The following is a 21,769-nucleotide window of genomic DNA, read 5'->3' on the forward strand; positions in this document are numbered from 1 at the left end:
TTTAATGTATGCAATGTTGTGTACTAGGCCTGATATCGCATATGTCGTTAGTTTGACTAGCGTGTATCAATCCAATCCAGTTTGGAACATCGATAGTCACAAGAATATTCTTAAGTACTTAAGAAGAACTAAGGATTTATTCTTGATTTATGGAGGTGGAGACTTGCAATTGGATGGTTATATCGATTCTCGATTTCCAATCGATATCGATGATAGAAAGTCTACCTCTGGATATGTGTTCATTTGTAATGGAGGTGCATGGAAGAGTTCCAAACAGAGCACGATCGCAGATTCCACTCATCGAGGTCGAGTATATTGTCGCATCGATGTCGCAAAAGAAGTCGCTTGGATAAAGAAGTTCGTGATGTAACTTACAGAGTTCCTTCCATTGAGTCGCCAGCCCACTACACCGTGACAATAATGGAGCAATCATACAAAGCTAAGGAACCAAGGTCTCACCGTAAATCCAAACACATAGAAAGGCGCTACCACATTATCGGAGAAATAGTTGGGCGAGGCGATGTAGCCATGCAGAAATAGCATCACCGAAAATCCACCGATCCATTCACTAAGCCTATGTCACGCACTCGCTTAGACCGACATCTTGAGAAGATAGGTCTAAGATATTGTAATGAATGGCTCTAGTGCTAGTGGGAGATTGTTAGTAGTATGCCCTAGAGCATATCATTTAGTATGTATCTTGTACATATTTTTAATAATAAAAGGCATTTCCACTTTTCCGCTTACATAATATATTTATGTGTAATAGAAAAGGTCCATTGATATTTTGTTAGAAATATTATTCTTAAGTTGTTAAGAATATGAGTGACAATATTTCTAGCACAAAGTATCATAAATAGGTTCACAATCGAGGATACTTCATAATAAGGACATGACTTATCCGTAAAGATTGTATTCATGTTTGTTCCCAAGTTATTTATATGAGATATAAATAAGATGGAATGGTGAGTCTCATGCCATATAACAAACATGATAGGCACTTATAAATGATAAGTAGGTCGAACCAAGGACACTTATGACAAGCACATGGAGTTTACTCTTGTCAATGTTTTGTCATAAATCATATCGGTATATAATCTTTAGACCGAGATAGCACAGCTTATCTTGTATATAGGTAGTTTGAGTTTGATACGCTTTCATACTTGTACTATGTATGGGTATATGGGCATGTGTTGGCTCCTCGCTAGTTATATATGGAGGTAGGTGTTGATCAAGAAGGAATCTGCTCTCTAAGTAAATAGAGATAAAATCCTATGTTCATTTAATTGTTCTTGATATTTCAAGTTCTGCCAGACAGATAGATTTATTCGTAAAAGAGTTTCGATGAGAAAATCTTTTAATCAAGAACTGGAATTAAAAGAGAACATAATATTCATAGCAAATGGAGTTTGACATAAACCATGACTCCAGCTTGAGTTGGGATTTTGTAACAGAGAGATTCTAGTGCATGGTAACATATGATTATAGGTTCATTTAAGGTAAATCTTATTACTAATTGGGTGGACATGGCATGCTATGCTAGGTGTTAACCATGGTCTATGAGGTTCATAAAATGATTTAGAGAAATCATTTTATGGTAAGAAAGAGTTCTGATGATATTAAGAGTTGATATCATGTCTCATTGCCAATTAGTGATGAGCCTAGTAAGTCACACACATACACAAGTTATCACCTATTTAAATATGATTTAATTAATTAATTAAAGAGTTTAATTGATTAATTAAATAGATTTGGTTTGCAATAAAATTGCAAAGTCCCTAGCATGACTTGAAACCAAATCTAGATTATTGGATGTAGTATAAAATAAATTTATATTTAAAGTGTTTAAATATGAATTTAATTGATGAGAAATTAATTAATAGAGATTAATTAATTAATTTATATTTGATATAAATTAATTAGAAGAAGAAAATAATTATTTTGGGTTAAGAACTCAAAATTAAGACACAGGGCATTTTGGTCATTTTGCAGTGACACGTGGCACCATGAGATGGTGACACATGGCATAACACATAAGCTTACAAATATTTTTAATCATGTAAGATGATTAAAATCAAGATTAAATATAGGTTTGACACTTGGCACAATGTGATTGGGTCACTTAAACCTAGAGCTAATCAAAAGGTGACATGTGGCTAGGGTTTAATGTGTTAACCTAGCTATTTAAGTGGGGTTATGAAAAGAAAACACAACCAGCAGCCTCTCTTCTCATATGTCACGCCACTTTGAGCCTCTCCAGCTATTTCTCTTCATCTCTCATCAATTCAAAGAGATTAGCCATCAATCTCTTGAATTAAGAACACTAGAAATTGTTTCTAGTGTCCTGTTTGCATCTCTAATCTCTTAAAAGGCAGAACTTGAATTTCTAATTAATAGAAAAGGCTTTAGAAGCTGTTCAAGGGCTGCCATAGGTGTTCTTGGTGTGGACAAGCTAGAGGGACAACATCCGTGTCCTCAAGACGAATCTCAAAGGCAGACACGCTGCAAAGACATCAAGAGGTTAGTGTAATCGTTCTTGATTTAATCTAGGGTTCTAAAATTAATCTGATTAATTTTAAAATCTTAAATGGCAAATACAGATCCAAAAACATATTAAAAGAGTTTTAATATGTTGTTTATCATTGAAATCAAATAGATAAAAATAAATCTTGCATGGTGCTTATGACCCTAGGTGAAAATTTTTGAATTCAATGGTATAATCTTGTGTTTTTCACGCTTCCGTTCCTTCAGTGCCATCCTATAAGGAGCAATGGAAATGGGTGCTGTACCCGGCAGTGTCTCAATAGCAAATTCAACTTCCCTTTCTGGTGGCAAACCAGGCAACTCTTCAGGAAACACATCTGCGAAGTCTTTTACTGTGGGTATGTCACTCATATTTGGCTTAGCCTGCCTAGTATCCACCACATGTGCTAGGTAGGCTTCACAGCCTTTTCTCATCATTCTTCTTGCAACTGTGGCTGAGATGACATTGGACAAGAAATCTGTCCTTTCCCCCACAACTGTGATCTCATTACCCTCTAAAGTTTTTAGAGAAATTCTCTTCAATTTGCAATCAACTATTGCCTGATGACGTGATAACCAGTCCATTCCCAATATCACGTCAAACTCATGGAAGGGCAACTCAATTAGGTCTGCCAAGAATTCATACCCCTGAATCCTTAACGGGCAACCCTTGTATACTTTGTTCACTACCACACTGTGGCCCAATGGATTAGTGACCAGAATGTCTTGGTCACTCTCCCCTACTAGTATCCCCTTTTCTACGGGTAAGTTGATGCAAATGTAGGAATGAGTGGATCCTGGATCCACCAATGCATGCACAGGTGTAGTGTAGAGGGAGAACGTACCCCTGATGACGTCCGGGGCATCTTGCTCCTCCTGAGCTCTCAGGGCATAATTTATTGCTAGTGGTCTGCTGTCAGGCCTCTCTGCTGGCTCAGATGCAGGCCTCTGTGATGGTCCAACAGCCTCAGATTTACCAGATTTTCTACCTCTCTGTGGTGCAAGAGCAGGTCTGTCTGCTTGTGTTGGAGCAGCTGTAGTAGTTCTGCATGGACGCCTTTAATCGATGCTCTGTTGACCCACTCCTCAAGCACCGCCATTTCTCTAACACTCCCCTTGTGCCACTTCAGGCGGTGTGGACATGCGTAAGATGCCGGGCTGGTCCTCAACCCCATCCTCGAGAACCGCCACGGATGGTGTGGACCGACTCTCCTAGGGGTGAACTATGGCTCAGGCCCCGAGACCGACCACGACTCGTGGCTGAGCTGAACTCTGTGCAGGAGGACCCTTGAACTTCTTCCCAAATGCAGGAGCTGAACTAGACTGACCTGGGCCCCTCTTCTGCTGTCTATCCCTTCTGGTCTGCTCACTGATTCTCACTTTTTCAACCTTTATTGTAGCTTCCACTAACTTGGTAAATTCTGTGATTCCCAAGGCAGTGAGCTGGATCTTGATGTTTTCATTTAGTCCCTCTTCAAATCTCTTACATCTTTCAGCTTCATTTGGGACTATCTCTCTTCCATAACGGCTTAATCGGACGAATTCCTTCTCGTATTCGGCCACTGACAACTGCCTCTGCCTCAGATTAATGAACTCTCTTCTTCTCTCTTCTAGGTATACAGTACCCACATATTTCTTCTTGAATTCAGAGAGGAAGAAGTCCCAAGTTATAGCTTCTGGCTGCACTTCACTGGACACAGTGTCCCACCACTCATAGGCATCATCTTGCAACAGAGATATGGCAGCCTCTAAATTTTGCTCTGGGGTGCAGTGGAGTTGTTTTAGAACTCTGCCCGTTTTGTTCAACCAATTCTCGGCTGCAACAGAGTCATTTTCTCTCTTGCCATAGAAGTCCACAGCTCCAAACTTTCTTAGTCTTTCCAGGTGTAATTTCTGCTGTGGAGCTGGTGGTGGTGGTGGTGGTGCTGGCATTACCCTAGCCATTTGTCTAAAGAAGTCGGCCATTTGTTGGAACATGGCCTGTGGAGGCTGAGCAGGCTCTGCTTGAGCTGGTGGAGCAGATTCTCTCATGCCCCCAGTCTCAGCTGCTGCAGGTGGAGCATGACTCTCCACTTCCTCCTCAACGGCTCTCTGAGATGAAGGGTCCATATCCTATTCAAAATAAAAAAATTAAACAGATCAGCGTTAGTGTCACCTCGACTCTTACAAATGCAATGCATGGTATGGACTCAATCTAGGCCCAGAAACGCCTAAACCGTGCTCTGATACCACTAAATGTGACACCCCTTACGTATCTGATATACAGAGTAAGTAATGCCACACGGTGTACCGGCACACTCTAATATATCTTAATTAATTTATATCATGCTTTTTGGATATAATTTATGAAACATACTTTATTTAAGCCATTTAGCAAAATTTTTATTTATTTGAGGTTCCGAAAATTTTATAGAAAATTCGGCGGAGTACCGGCTAAAAATGGAGAAAACAGTTCTTCGGAACCTGTTAAAAACACTTCCAATAACAAATTCATTCATTCTCAACTCCAATATCATCACTAAACTCAATATCAAGATCTCAACAATTTTTCAATTTCAGGTCTCAACAACCTTTTCATTTCTCAAACATCCCTTTCTCAGGGTTCTCATATATAAACAACAATTAAATACTCAAATTACTTCCATACATAACCATAAATCTTTATTATTTACATGAACCTCAAAATACATTACATAAATCCCAAATACATATGAGAAAATAAAAATTAATTACAAAATGACAAAATGACATCTAGTGTCCTACCAATGCAATCGCAGTGACGAGGTGACACGGACATCGTGCGAATCTGCAGGATGGACTCACCCAGTCTGCGGTCTACTGGGCTCACGATCTGTATCTCCAGTACCTACGCGTGGCAAAAGCAACGCGCTAAGCAATAATGCTTAGTGGTGCAATAATAAAATAAAAGAAATAGCAAGAAAAAAATTATATAGTGAATGTGTATGATTCATTTGTTTAGTATGGTTATATATACATTAATTCAGTAACTTTATTCACTTTCATTCATTTGGTAGCCCGAGTAACCTACACTAGATGACTGGACTGGATAACGGGTAAACTGGCACTGGGTACCTAGTACCTCGGGCCATCACACCATCGGTCACATATGCATCTCCCGATGTGCAACAGAACAGCTAACAAGCTGTAAATAATATCAGGCACAAGGCCAAGTCTCAATACAAAGTCAGAATGGCTAAAAGCCATAAAATCACATAATGGCATATTGCCATGTGCAGTACTGCTAACTGAACCCTATTGGCATGCCAAACTATCCAAACCAATCTTGTTAGGTATACTAGGGCATTTGAAACTTTTAAATTCTTCAAATTGTGCATTTCAAGTTTTGGTGTCACTATTCACCTCATTGGTCAACAAAAATGTTGACTTTTGGATAGAAAATAGGTATTGGTTTTAACACCCCAAACATACCACATTTTGTATTTAAAACTTGTTGGAATTGATTGCCATTTCCATTTCTAACTTAAAACCAAGAGGGTAGAAAATTTCAGTTTTGGAGCCTAAGTTTACTGCTCCATTACACACTGTTACAGTGGAAATTTGAAGAAATGGCAAACATGAAAGTTGTTCCTTATTTTGTCTAGTTGAATTTCCTTTTTTGAATCACTCCATTTTGAGTTTTGTAGCTCCAGATATGGCCCAAAAACCCAAGCTGGCCGGATTGTCTATCTGCAGAAATTACCATATCTACAATAACATGAGCAGTGACTGCCACTGCCATTTGGGTTAGGTTCTGGCCATAATTTGGGGTAGGTTCCTTCATGAAAGTTGTTTGTCTATGTCTTAACTTACTTATGTAAACATTTCAGGTCAATTGACCATATCTACAGTGAGGTATGGCCAAATGAACAGTTACTGTTCATTTGGTCAATTCTGCAGAATCAGTTGCAGGGTATCCGGATTGGGGCCAAGTTTTGGTCCTCTTGCTTTGGTCTTTTGGGCATGGTTTCTTCAAAAAAAATGTGCCATTATAAGCCTAGTTTCATGTCCAATTGGCCAAACACCAATTGGACTAACACAGCCAAAGTTATGGCTTTGTAATTGGACTGAAATTTCAGTCCATTTGCTACTGTCTTAGGGTAGCTTACACCTTGACTTTGCCATACCATTTTTCAGTCCAAATTGTGGTCAACATACCTCAAATGGTCACTTATTGACCATTAGACTATTCTTTAACAGTTTGATAAGCCAAGTCAATTTTTTACTTCTCAAAACCCTAATGTCCAATGCCATTTACCCATAAACCTCAATTAGCACCCTAACTCAACATCCATGCATATTCACACCTTAAACACCATTTCTAGCTCACTTTAAGTCCATTAAAACAATCAAAACCATTCCTCTATTAGGGCTGCCGAATTCTTTGGTGGACATACACATGAATTTGTTTCATTTATTTCACAATTTCTCATCCATTACAAGCCTCAATCATGGAATTAATGAGTTTTAACTACATATATGCACTAACCTCTTGTAGGGAGATTTTTCTCAAGCTCAAAACTTCACTTTCCTTCTTCTTCTTGGCTGCCAAAAGCTTCCCCAAGTGATATGGTCAAGGTTTAATGAAAGGGGTTAGGGAAATATGGTGGAAATGATGGAAATCTAAAACTTGAAAAAGCTTTAATGGAGGGTGGCTATGGGACTAGGGTTTCGGCTGGATGAGGAAGGGGGGTGGCTGCTGCAATTTTTGGTTATTTAGTCTTCATTTAGTCTTTTTATTAGTTAGTCAATTGATGGCTTAATTGTGATTGGTCAAAATTTTCTTAATGACATCACCATGATGTCATAAATAAGCTTTTTCCTCATTTTCTTTCCTTTCCTCCACTACTCATTTTCAATTTAATTTCTAGTAATGTTTCTTCATATTTTATGTCATATTAATTATTTACTCAACTGGACAAGTCGGCCAAAAATCACCTCTGAAGGCGAAATGACCAAAATGCCCTCCGTTTGGCTTAACTGGTCAAAATTGTCTCTACCGATTGAAAAATTTTTCTAGGTGTTTTCTTGGCATTCTAATGCCATGGGAACCTCAGTAATCCTTCTCTGGAGTCCCAAAAATTATTTTATAATTTTTCCCCCGGGTCTAGGGCTCCTCGTTGCGAGAACCGCAACTTCCCTCTGTGTACCCATCGCTTGGGAACCGGCTCGTTTAACTCGGTTGCATTTTTTTTCTAAAATTTTTACCAAATTTTTCTTATTAATATTTGAGTTAATTATGGTTCCTGACTTTAGTTTAAATATTTTTTTCCGGACACTCTAGCTGTCCGGACCGACACCGGTCACCAGAACAGTAGAATGTACGGAGTTGGTACAGGGAGGGTGTTACACCTATGGCAGCCCTTGAACAGCTTCTAAAGCTGTTTCTATTAATTAGAAATTCAAGTTCTGCCTTTTAAGAGATTAGAGATTTAAACAGGACACTAGAAACAATTTCTAGTGTTCTTAATTCAAGAGATTGATGGCTAATCTCTTTGAATTGATGAGAGATGAAGAAAAATAGATGAAGAGCCTCAAAATGGCGTGACAAAGGAGAGGAGTGGTTGTTGGTTGTTTTTCTTTTTCATAACAACACTTATATAGCTAGGTTAACACATTAAACCCTTGCCACATGTCACCCTTTGATTAGCTCTAGGTTTAAGTGACCCAATCACATTGTGCCAAGTGTCAAACCTATATTTAATCTTGATTTTAATCATCTTACATGATTAAAAAATATTTTTCAAGCTTATGTGTAATCGTGTCACCATCTCATGGTGCCACGTGTCACACTGTGAAATGACCAAAATGCCCCAGTGTCTTAATTTTGAGTTCTTAACCCAAAATAATTATTTTTTCTCCTTCTAATTTATATCAAATATAAATTAATTAATTAATCTCTATTAATTAATTTCTCATTAATTAAATTCATATTTAAACACTTTAAATATAAATTTAACTTATATTATACATCCAATAATCTATATTTGGTTTCAAGTCATGCTAAGGACTTTGCAATTTAATTGCAAACCAAACCTATTTAATTAATCAATTAAACTCTTTAATTAATTAATTAAATCATATTTAAATAGGTGATAACTTGTGTATGTGTGTGACTTACTAGGCTCATCACTAATTAGAAATGAGACATGATATCAACTCTTAATATCATCAGAACTCTTTCTTACCATAAATGATTTCTCTAAATCATTTTATGAACCTCATAGACCATGGTTAACACCTAGTATAGCATGCCATGGCCACCCAATTAGTAATAAAGTTTACCTTAAATGAACCTATAATCATATGTTACCATGCACTAGAATCTCTCTGTTACAAAATCCCAACTCAAGCTGGAGTCATGGTTTATGTCAAACTCCATTTGCTATGAATATTATGTTTTCTTTTAATTTCAGTTCTTGATTAAAAAGATTTTCTCATCAGAAACTCTTTTCTGAATAAATCTATCATCTGGCCAGAACTTGAAACATCAAGAACAATTAAATGAACATAGGATTTTATCTCTATTTACTTAGAGAACAGATTCCATCTTGATCAACACCTACCTTCATATATAACTAGTAGGAGCCAACAGATGCCCATATACCCATACACGGTACAAGTATGAAAGCAGTATCAAACTCAAACTACCTATATACAAGATAACTGTGCTATCTCAGGTCTAAAGATTATATGCACTGATATGATTTATGACAAAACATTGACAAGAGTAAACTCCATGTGCTTGTCATAAGTGTCACTGGTTCGGCCTACTTATCATTTATAAGTGCCTATCATGTTTGTTATATGGCATGAGACTCACCATTCCATCTTATTTATATCTCATATAAATAACTTGAGAACAAATATGAATACAATCTTTCTGGATAAGTCATATCCTTATTATGAAGTATCCTCGATTGTGAACCTATTTATGATACTTTGTGCTAGAAATATTGTCACTCATATTCTTAACAACTTAAGAATAATATTTCTAACAAAATATCAATGGACCTTTTCTATTACACATAAATATATTATGTAAACGGAAAAGTGGAAATGCCTTTTATTAATAAAAATATATACAAGATACATACTTAATGATATGCTCTAGGGCATACAACTAACATGCAGTGGGTGAGAAAGTATTCCTCAAGGTTTCTCCTTGGAAGTGAATTATGAGATTCAGCAGAAAGGGGAAACTGAGTCCTCGTTTTATTGGGCCATATGAGGTGCTAGAAAGAGTGGGTCCTTTGGCATATCGTTTGGCACTACCTCCAGAGTTGGAGAAGATACATAACATCTTCCATGTGCCTATGTTGAAGTGAATCCAGACCTTACATATGAAGAATAACCCATAGAGATTCTGGCTTATGAGGTGAAGCAGCTACGAAATAAGCAGATACCGTTAGTAAAGGTGTTGTGGCACCATCTGAAGGAACGGAAGCGTAAAAAACACAAGTTTATACCATTGAATTCAAAAGTTTTCACCTAGGGTCACATGCATCATGCAAGATTTATTTTTATCTATTTGATTTCAATGATAAAAAACATATTAAAACTCTTTTAATATGTTTTTGGATGTGTATTTGCCATTTAAGATTTTAAAATTAATCAGATTAATTTTAGAACCCTAGATTAAATCAAGAACGATTACACTAACCTCTTGATGCACTGCAGCGTGTCTGCACCTCTGAGATTCGTCTTCAGGACACCAGATGTTGTCCCTCTAGCTTGTCCACACCAAGAACACCTATGGAAGCCCTTGAACAGCTTCTAAAGCTTTTCTATTAATTAGAAATTCTAGTTCTGCCTTTTAAGAGATTAAAGATGTAAACAGGACACTAGAAACAATTTCTAGTGTTCTTAATTCAAGAGATTGATGGCTAATCTCTTTGAATTGATGAGAGATGAAGAAGAATAGATGAAAAGCCTCAAAGTGGTGTGACAAAGGAGAGGAGTGGCTGCTGGTTGCTTTTCTTTTTCATAACAACACTTAAATAGCTAGGTTAACACATTAAACCCTTGCCACATGTCACCCTTTGATTAGCTCTAGGTTTAAGTGACCCAATCATATTGTGCCAATTGTCAAACCTATATTTAATCTTGATTTTAATCATCTTACATGATTAAAAAACATTTGGCAAGCTTATGTGTAATCCCATGTGTCACCATCTCGTGGTGCCACGTGTAACACTGTGAAATGACCAAAATGCCCCTGTGTCTTAATTTTGAGTTCTTAACCCAAAATAATTAATTTTCTTCTTCTAATCAATTTATATCAAATATAAATTAATTAATTAATCTCTATTAATTAATTTCTCATTAATTAAATTCATATTTAAACACTTTAAATATAAATTTAACTTATACTTTACATCCAATAATCTAGATTTGGTTTCAAGTCATGCTAGGGACTTTGCAATTTAATTGCAAACCAAACCTATTTAATTAATCAATTAAACTCTTTAATTAATTAATTAAATCATATTTAAATAGGTGATAACTTGTGTGTGTGTGTGACTTACTAGGCTCATCACTAATTGGCAATGAGACATGATATCAACTCTTAATATCATCAGAACTCTTTCTTACCATAAATGATTTCTCTAAATCATTTTATGAACCTCATAGACCATGGTTAACACTTATCATAGCATGCCATGGCCACCCAATTAGTAATAAGGTTTACCTTAAATGAACCTATAATCATATGTTACCATGCACTAGAATCTCTCTGTTACAAAATCCCAACTCAAGCTAGAGTGATGTTTTATGTCAAACTCCATTTGCTATGAATATTATGTTCTCTTTTAGTTCCAGTTCTTGATTAAAAAGATTTTCTCATCAGAAACTCTTTTCTGAATAAATCTATCTGTCCTGGCCAGGAACTTGAAACATCAAGAACAATTAAATGAACATAGGATTTTATCTCTATTTACTTAGAGGAACAGATTCCATCTTGATCAACACCTACCTCCATATATAACTAGTAGGAGCCAACAGATGCCCATATACCCATACACAGTAGAAGTATGAAAGCAGTATCAAACTCAAACTACCTATATACAAGATAACTGTGCTATCTCAGGTCTAAAGATTATATGCACTGATATGATTTATGACAAAACATTGATAAGAGTAAACTCCATGTGCTTGTCATAAGTGTCACTGGTTCGGCCTACTTATCATTTATAAGTGCCTATCATGTTTGTTATATGGCATGAGACTCACCATTCCATCTTATTTATATCTCATATAAATAACTTGGGAACAAACATGAACACAATCTTTCTGGATAAGTCATGTCCTTATTATGAAGTATCATCGATTGTGAACCTATTTATGATACTTTGTGCTAGAAATATTGTCACTCATATTCTTAATAACTTAAGAATAATATTTCTAACAAAATATCAATGGACCTTTTCTATTACACATAAATATATTATGTAAACGGAAAAGTGGAAATGCCTTTTATTAATAAAAATATGTACAAGACACATACTAAATGATAAGCTCTAGGGCATACTACTAACAATCTCCCACTAGCACTAGAGCCATTCATTACAATATCTTAGACCTATCTTCTCAAGATGTCGATCTAACTGAGTCTGTGGCATAGGCTTAGTGAATGGATCAACTGGATTTTCAGCTGATGTTATTTTCTGCATGGCTATATCGCCTTGCCCAACTATATCTCTGATAATGTGGTAGTGCCTTTCTATGTATTTTGATTTTGGGTGAGACCTTAGTTCCTTAGCCTGTATGACTGCTGCATTGTTGTCACAGTGTAATGGAACTGCTGACTTAATGGAAGGAACTACTATAAGTTCTGTCACGAACTTTTTTATCCAAACAACTTCTTTTGCAGCATCTGATGCAGCAATATACTCAGCCTCTGTTTGGAATCTGTAGTCGTGCTCTGTTTGGAACTCTTCCAACTGACTGCACCTCCACTACAAATGAACACATATCCAGAGGTGGACTTTCTATCATCGATATCTGATTGGAAATCAGAATTAGTATAACCATCCAATTGCAAGTCTCCACCTCCATAAATCAAGAATAAATCCTTAGTTCTTCTCTAGTACTTAAGGATATTCTTGACAGCTATCCAGTGTTCCAAACCTGGATTGGATTGATACTTGCTAGTCAAACTAACAGCATATGCGATATCCGGCCTAGTACACAACATTGCATACATTAAACTTCCAATAGTCGAAGCATATGGAATCCTAGCCATCTTATCTCTTTCTTCAGGTGTCTTTGGAGACATCTCTTTAGAAAGGTGGATACCATGTCTCACTAGTAACAATCCTCTCTTGGAATCAAGCATGTTAAACCTCTTTAACACCTTTTCCAAGTATAGACTTTGGGATAAACCAATTATTCTTTTCGCTCTATCTCTATAGATGCGAATCCCAAGAATATAGGTTGCCTCCCCTAAGTCTTTCATGGAGAATGTATTTGACAACCATACCTTTATAGTTGTCAACATACCTATGTCATTACCCATCAACAATATGTCATCCACATATAAGACAAGGAAAGTGATAGCACTGTCACTAACCTTCTTATATTCACATGGCTCATCCTCATTTTTGATAAAACCAAAGGATTTAATGGCTTCATCAAAATGGATGTTCCAACTCCTCGAAGCTTGTTTCAACCCATAAATGGATCGCTTTAGCTTGCATACCTTGGAACCATCTTGGGATTCAAATCCCCTAGGTTGTTCCATGAAAATGTTTTCTTCAATGCATCCATTGAGAAAAGCTGTTTTGACATCCATCTGCCAAATCTCATAATCATAGTATGCAGCTATTGCTAATAAAATCCTAATTGATTTAAGCATGGCAACAGGCGAGAAAGTCTCCTCATAGTCGATTCCTTGCCTTTGGCGAAACCCTTTCGCTACTAGCCTTGCCTTATAGGTGTCTACCTTTCCATCAGAACCAATTTTCTTCTTGAAAACCCATTTGTTCCCTATAGGTACAATACCTTCAGGTGGGTCAACAAGATCCCAAACTTGATTCTTATACATGGAATCAATCTCGGATTTCATAGCATCAATCCATTTTAAAGAGTCTATATCTGATATAGCTTCTTCATAGGTAAGTGGATCATCTCCATGATCTACTTCTTCATGAGTAGACAACTCTTGTTCTTCTTCATGAAGAAAACCATATCTCACTGGTGGGTGAGATACCCTGGTTGTTCTACGAGGAACAGTTGTAGATGTTTCATCAACGGGTATAGGTTGACTAGATAGATCTATATCCATCTGATCTGTTGGTTGGTCAGAATTCTCCAATTCTAACTCTATTTGCCTTCCTTTGCCTCCTTCTTGGACAAACTGTTGTTAAAGAAATGTGGCATCTCTACTTATCACAACCTTTTGTGAAGTAGGCAAATAAAAATAATATCCAAAACTATCTTTTGGATATCCAACAAATCGACCTTTTTCTGATCTGGTCTCCAATTTATCAGTGTTCAGCTTTTTGATATAAGCTGGACAACCCCAAATCTTAACATGCTTAAGACTTGGTTTTCTTCCATGCCATATCTCATAAGGTGTGGAAGAAACTGATTTTGATGGAATCCTATTCAGAATATACAAAGCTGATTCTAATGCTAATCCCCAAAAGAAGATTGGCATATCAGTATAACTCATCATACTACGTACCATATCCAATAGGGTACGATTTCTCCTTTCAGATACACCATTCAGTTGTGGCATTCCTGGAGGAGTCAGCTGAGAAACAATGCCATGCTCTCTCAAGTATTCATTAAATTCAGTACTCAAATATTCACCTCCACGATCTGATCGAAGAGCTTTAATACTCTTTCCTGTTTGATTTTCTACTTCAGATTTAAATTCTTTAAACTTTTCAAAGGATTCATGTTTGTATTTCATCAAATACAAATACCCAAATCTTGATTTATCATTAGTAAAGGTAATAAAATAATGAAAATCGCCTCTAGCCATTTCCTTAAATGGACCACATACATCACTATGTATTAGCTCCAAAATATTTTTAGCTCTTAGCCCTTGTCCAATAAAGGGTGATCTAGTCATTTTTCCCTGAAGGCAAGATTCACAAGTTGGAGTAGGCTCAGAGCCCAATGAGGATAAAATCCCAATTTTCTCCAGTTTTGCAATCCTATCTTCTGCAACATGACATAACCTTAAGTGCCAAATATATTTTGAACTTGAGTTGGTTTTCACCATGGCATTGCATTCTTTTAGATTGCTATACTCTGGGCAGTGAAAACACTTTCTTACTGGCAATGGAAACATTTTCCTGTTGGCAGTGGAAACACTTTCCTTTGCCTCTATCAGCTTTAGTCTTCCTTTTCTGTTTAGCTATTTTCTTGGAAGGACCAGGAATCTGAGGTTTCTTTTTCTTATTGCCCTTCTTCTTGTTGGACTTTTCAGCAGAAGAAGATGCAACCAAAGCTACCTCTTTTCCTTTATTGCCTGGCATATTCTATTGGGCAATAACCAGCATGTTGAGTAAACCAGCTAAGGTGCATTCCTGTTTAGTCATATGAAAATTTGTCACAAAATTCCCAAAAGACTCAGGAAGGGACTGAAGGATCAAATCCGTCTGTAGTTGGAAATCCATGTTGAAGTCAAGATGTTCCAACTGCTCAATCAGCCGAATCATCTTGTGGACATGATCCCCAACATTCTGTCCCTCAGACATCCTCATACGGAATAGCTATCTAGATATCTCATACCTAGCATTCCTGCTGTGCTCACCATACAACTCTAGTAGATGAAGGAGGATCTCACTCGCACTCTACATGTTCTCATGTTGCTTCTGTAACTCATTACTCATGGAAGCAAGCATGTAACACTTAGCTCTCATATCATGCTCCTTCCACTTGTCCAAAGTTTCATGTTCCTCTTGTGTGGCCTCTGGAGATAAGGGACCAGGAACATTTGAATCTAGAACATATCCTATATGTTCAAGGTTCAGGACAAAGTTTCAAATTTCTTAGCCAATCAGACAGATTAGGTCCTGTCAACCTATTGTGATCAAGTATGCTTGCAAGGATATTGGATGGTGGTGGTTGTTTTGTGCTCATTTTTATCAGAAAATTAACGGCAAAAAATAACTAGATTAATTAGTAAATGTATCATGTAATTAACCAAAATGATTATGGTCTTTTAATCAAATTGGTCCTCCCACTAACTTAGCGAATCCTACACTTCCAAAGTAGAAAACGGAAATCCTAGTTGGATGGATTTCTAGTGGGTGATTGAATTCTTATAATTCTATTGATCATCCTCAGGTACATCCATTATTGGAATTACAATAAACTATAAGTGAGCAACTCCTTGCCCATCACATCTCATGTGAGGTTCAATCCTTTACCTAGCCCCTAATGCTCAAAATCTCAAGTACATCCATTATTGACTTATCTTGCATTAGTTAAGTTGATCCCATTGAGCCAGTAATTATGCAAATAATTTTAATCCCTCAGGTACATCCAATATTGGCCACTAAACCATTTACATATTTACAACATCTCATGCTTAACAATTATTGTAACACCCTCACTGTAGCAACTCCGTACATTCTACTGTTCCGGTGACCGGTGTCGGTCTGGACAGCTAGAACGTCCGGAAAAATATTTAAACTAAAGTCAGGAACCATAATTAACTCAAATATTAATAAGAAAAATTTAGTAAAAATTTTAGAAATAAAATACAACCAAGTTAAATAAGCCGGTACTCCGCCGAATTTTCTTTAAAATTTTTGGAACCTCAAATAAATTACAATTTCAATAAATAAATTATATTTCACAAGTTATATTCAAAACTACGATAAAAATGAATTAAGATAAAATAGAGTGCTCCGGCACACTGAGTGGCATAACTTGCTCGGCTACATTGTAGTCGGGTAAGGGGTGTCACAATTAGTGTAGCCGAGCAATTTGGTCAATTGACCCCGAGAGCTGACTCCTGACCTAACTGTCAAATAAAATCGGAGAAAAGAAAATTTTCAAATCGAGAATTAAATTAAAGAACTAATAGAAAAAAAAAGGAAAAAAATCAAAAAGTAAAAAGGTGATGACATCATGCATGACCTTATGCATGATGCCATAACTAAACTAATTAATTTAATTAATTAATTAGAAATTTTGTGGTCTTCTATAACTAAAATAAATAAAGAAAATAAAAGAAAAAAAAAGTAAAAATCACTTCTTCTTCCTTCCATCTTGCCGCCCCATCTTCCCCATATTCCCTCCATGAAAATTTTCCATTAAAGCTTGCACTTAAGCTTTAATTTCTCCACTTGATCCTAATAACCCCCTTAAAATACTCCCTAGAGCTTGTTATTATAATTTGAGAAGAAGACTACAAGAGGAAAGAAGGGCTAAGAGAGAGATTTGAAGCTTTAAGTTGAGGTTAGTATATTAAACTCCTTATTTTTCCATTTAAATGCATAATTAGTGGTTGAATTGAGCTTAGAATTTATGAAATGAAATAAAAATATGGGGGAAGGACCATTGCTGAAATTCAGCTAGCTTGAAGAGGGGACATCAATTGTATGGCTTGAGGGTTTTGAATGAGTTAAGAAACTTTACTTAGTTGAATGATTAGCCTTAAAACCATTAAATGTAGTTAAATGCATGAGATGAATGAGTTAGGGTTTGAATGTTAGGGTTTGTGAACCAAATTTTGGAGAAATGCTTAAATGATGACTTTGGTCTATTGTGAGATGAAAAATGGTCAATAATGACCAAAAGAGATGTGTGGAAATTGTGAGAATGAAAGTTAAATTCGTAGGGCAAATGGTCATGCTGCCAGCTTTGAAGGACCAAAACGGAAATTTTACAAGTCCAATTGATATGCCACTAATTGGGGATGAAAATAGACATAAAATAGCACAATTTTCATTAAGGAACCATGGCCAAAAACTGACTAAAATCTAGTGAATCAATTGACCAAAGTGAAATGAGAGCAGGCTGCCACTGCACAAACTGACCAAATGAACAGTAATTGTTCATTTGGTCATAACTTGAGCTAGGAAGGTCAAAATGACCTGAAATTTTACCAGTAATTAGATAAGATATAGATCTAAAACTTTCATGAAGAACACCAACCCAAATTATACCACTAACCTAATCAAATGATTGAGCAAAGTTGAGTTACTGAACCTGCAAAACTGCAGATTTCCATTTGAATAGTAAAGTTCCAATGGCTATAACTCTCTCTAGAAAACTCCGATTTAGGCGATTCTTGAACCGATGGAAACCTAAGACATAGTATAACATTTTGTATGAAGGAAATTAGACCAAATTATGGACTTAACTTGGTCAAATTATTGAATGAATTTGGATCAAAAATCTGCCAGAACCTAAATTGCAGCATGAACAGTGCACATGAATAGTAATTGTATTTTGGCTATAACTTGAGCTACGAAACTCCAATTGGGGTGATCCAAAAATGAGAATACACTTAAGACAATAAGGAACATTTTCTATGAAGGAAGTTTTGCCAAATTCCAACAGTATAAGGGCTAATGGAACAGTGTAACTTGGAGCACCAAAACTGAAAATTTTACAATTTGGCCAAAAGGATTTAAGCTTTGAGAAAATGACCAAAACCAACAAATTTAATGACCAAAATGTGGTATGTGGGTGAAGTCAACTATTTGACTTGAATAGTATAGTGAATAGTAACCCAAAACACAAAAATTTCGAGAACGTCGAATTTAACACGTTAGAACTAGGTAAATGTGAAGCTAAATTTATTTTGGATTTGTGTTAAGTTCTAGTACTGAAACATTGTAAAATTGTGTGTTTCAGTTGAAAAGAATATCGGGAAGGAACCCGAGGAACCGAGTCGAGGCTAAGGGACGACTCGCTTGAGGTTTGTGCACAACATCTCCATGCTTTGAAATTCATTGATAAAGTGAACAAAATATGTATTTTACTTGTGCTTTGGAATTATTGAAAGTTTATTGGTGACATTATTTATGATGTTTTGATTTAAACTGTGAAAGTTATTGTGTATATCTGAAATGACAATGTTTAGCAAATTGTTAAGATAAGTTTTGAAACCACAGTGTTATGACCATATATTTGAACACCTCACTAGCACGACTAGTGGGGGTAATTAGTTCCGAATTTTGATTCCTTCTCTGGAGAAGTGTTGAGGTGTGCCAGTAGAAGAGGATGTGAATGGATATCCATATATTTGAGCTAGCTAGCCTTGTGATGTGATTTCTCTTTAGCCTCTGGCTATGGAGATTCTATTTGTTTCGAATGGCATGATCTAACTGTGGGTTTTATGGAATGTGTTTTGATACTTCGAAATGAACGTGGTTTGCATTAAAATCTCATAATTCATGTTTTGTGTTTAATGCTCTTGTTTAGTTAAATTTTTGAATAAATGTGATTTTATTTTTGCATAAAGATTATTTTAGTATGTTGTGCACCACTGAGTCCTAGTACTCAGCAATGGGTTTTATTGCTGTCGCAGATACAGAGACTAGAGGAGCAGCAGACTGAGCTGCTAAAGATTGAGGATCATTCAGCCTAAAGTCTTCGGGTATAATTTATACCGTAATTGTAAATATTTCTTTTGATGTATATATTGCACATAAATGTATGGACATGTAAAAATGGGTCTTGAGCAGTTGTATAAAATTTGTATAAAGTTGTAATATATATTGTAGTTTGAAATTCTCTTAATGTAAATTTTGTAATGATCTATTCAAATTGTTTTGTTTCTAATGAAATATGAATGGAACTATTTTATTTAATTTGAATGAAATGGATTGTTAGTATTTTGATGATCATTAGATACTGGATTTGAAATTGAAAGTTGATAAATGTGTTGAGAAATTGTTTATGATTGAGTTTGAAATTGAAGCAGTTGTTGAGAAAATTTTTAAAAGTACTTTTTACAGGTATTTGAAGAACTGTTTTCTCAAAATACAGAGGGAACTTTGTCAAAATTTTTATAAAATTTGCGGAAAAATAAAATGGGCTAAAATTTCCAACTAGCTTTCAACTTAATTACATGTTTAAAATACTTATTAGAAATGCTCACCACTTATCAAAAATAAGAAAATTGTTTTAAAATCCTTTGTAGGGTACTTAATGAGTTATCGATAGGTGAAGTTCGGTAGTTCATTAGGTATTCTACGGGATCATGTTATGCCTTACAGAGGGGTAAGGTGTGACATGTTTTAGTGGTATCAGAGCAAATTTTTGAAGTATGTTTTAACCTATGAATTTGTGTCTTTTCTTTGTTAAGTACAGCTGCTCAATGTCCATATTTGTTACATACAGTGCATTACATCATAAATATGAACTAACGGAGGGAAATCTCCTTGTGTTACTTGTTTAGGAGATACCCTACTCCAGACTATTATGGAAGAAGGGGATCGCTCAGTTGAGCAGTCTGTTGAAGCTGAGGCACAAGGGGAAGCCCCAGCTTTGCAGAATGTCAGTGGGTCAGCAGCACCAGCCCCACAAATGCCGCAGTTCCCTGCACACTGGTCGCCTGAGATGGCTGCGATGTTTGACAAATGGTCGGTATGCCTGCTCAAGCTCCACCCCAGACACCTGTGACACAACCACTGCCTCCAGCCAGACAGTATGATAAATTATCAAGTATGGGGTGCAGAATTTAAGGGTACAATGGACCCTTTAGAGGCGAGCAATGGCTTGAAAGAATGGGCCAGTGTTTAAGAAACCGCACGCCTGGATGAGTGAAGTTTGAATATTCTGTGTCGCTACTGCAAGGGGATGCGTATGATTGGTGGAAGACCATCCCCCACAGCTTGGTTGAACCACCAGTGTTGACCTGGGATGACTTCATCAGAGAGTTCAGACAGAAATACATCCCAGATGCATATGTTGATCAGAAGTTACAAGAGTTTCTGAGTCTAAAACAAGGAAATCGATCAGTGGCAGAGTATGAGAGGGAGTTCTCCCGCCTGAGTCACTATGTGGGGAGTCTCCTTACTACCAGCAAGGCAAGATGCAAGAGATTTGAGACGGGTTTGAAGCCCAGCATAAGAATGCAAGTTGTGAGATTTCGACATAGCAACTTTTTAGAGCTTATGTCTCAAGCACTTGAACTGGAGAGAATTGAATTAGAAGCAACCCCAGTGAAAGAAAATCAGAAAAAGCTGAGAAATCAGAAAAAGACAAGGGGAAAAAATCAGTTGAACAGAGTTTTGGTGCTACCTCTGGAAAGAAAAAGAAGTTTAGTGGACCCAGCAGGGGTCGAGGTGGAAGATTTGGTAGAGGCAGATTTTTACGGAGAGACCCCTAGGTCCGGATAGCGATCGAGCAGGTTCATATTACGCGCCTGTGAGACTTATGGCAAGGTTCATGGGGGGGAATGTTATTGGGCCACTGGAGCCTGCTTTAACTGCGGAAGCAAGGGTCATTTAGCAAGAGATTGCACTAGTGCTCCGTCTTCGAGATTTGGTCCAGCTCCTACTACTGCCGAGGGATCTATTCAGAGTCCTGCTCCTAGAGGTTCACAGTCAGTTGGCAAAGGAAGAGGCAGAGGTAGAGCCTTTGCTTGATCGAGAACACGATTGGTCGATCGGGACAAAGAAGTGCTTCAACCAGAATCTACACAATGAGACAGCGAGAAGAGGCTGAGACTTCTGATGTAGTAGCTGGTACATTCTCTATCTCTGATCAAGAAGTATTTGTGTTGTTTGATCCGGGTTCAACCCATTCATATGTTAGTGCTAGCATAGTCAGTTCACTTGCTGTTCCATGTGTGCAAATGGGTTTTGAAGTGCTAGTAACTAGTCCGTTAGGACAAGAGGTCCGGGTCAACAGAATCTATAGAGACTGTCCTTTGGTGATCCAAGGACATGTTTTCCTGTCAGACTTGATTGAAATGTCCTTTAGAGAGTATGATATTATCTTGGGCATGGATTGGTTAGCCAGGCATCACGCTATGATTGACTGTAGACTGAAGACAGTCACTTTTGATCTCCCTTTGTACGGTGATGTGGTAATACACAGGGAGATGCATTTACTGCCATCAAACATCATTTTGGCTGCACTAGCCAGAAGAATGATCAGAAAGGGGTGTGAAGCATACTTGGCACATGTGATAGACACCCAAGTGGGGAGTCCAGCACTAAGGGACATCCCTACTGTATGTGATTTTCTGGATGTATTTCCTGATGAATTACCAGGATTACCTCCAGAAAGAGAGGTGCAGTTT

This window comes from Hevea brasiliensis, chromosome 3, assembly GCF_030052815.1.
Source record: "Hevea brasiliensis isolate MT/VB/25A 57/8 chromosome 3, ASM3005281v1, whole genome shotgun sequence".
NCBI lineage: Eukaryota > Viridiplantae > Streptophyta > Magnoliopsida > Malpighiales > Euphorbiaceae > Hevea > Hevea brasiliensis.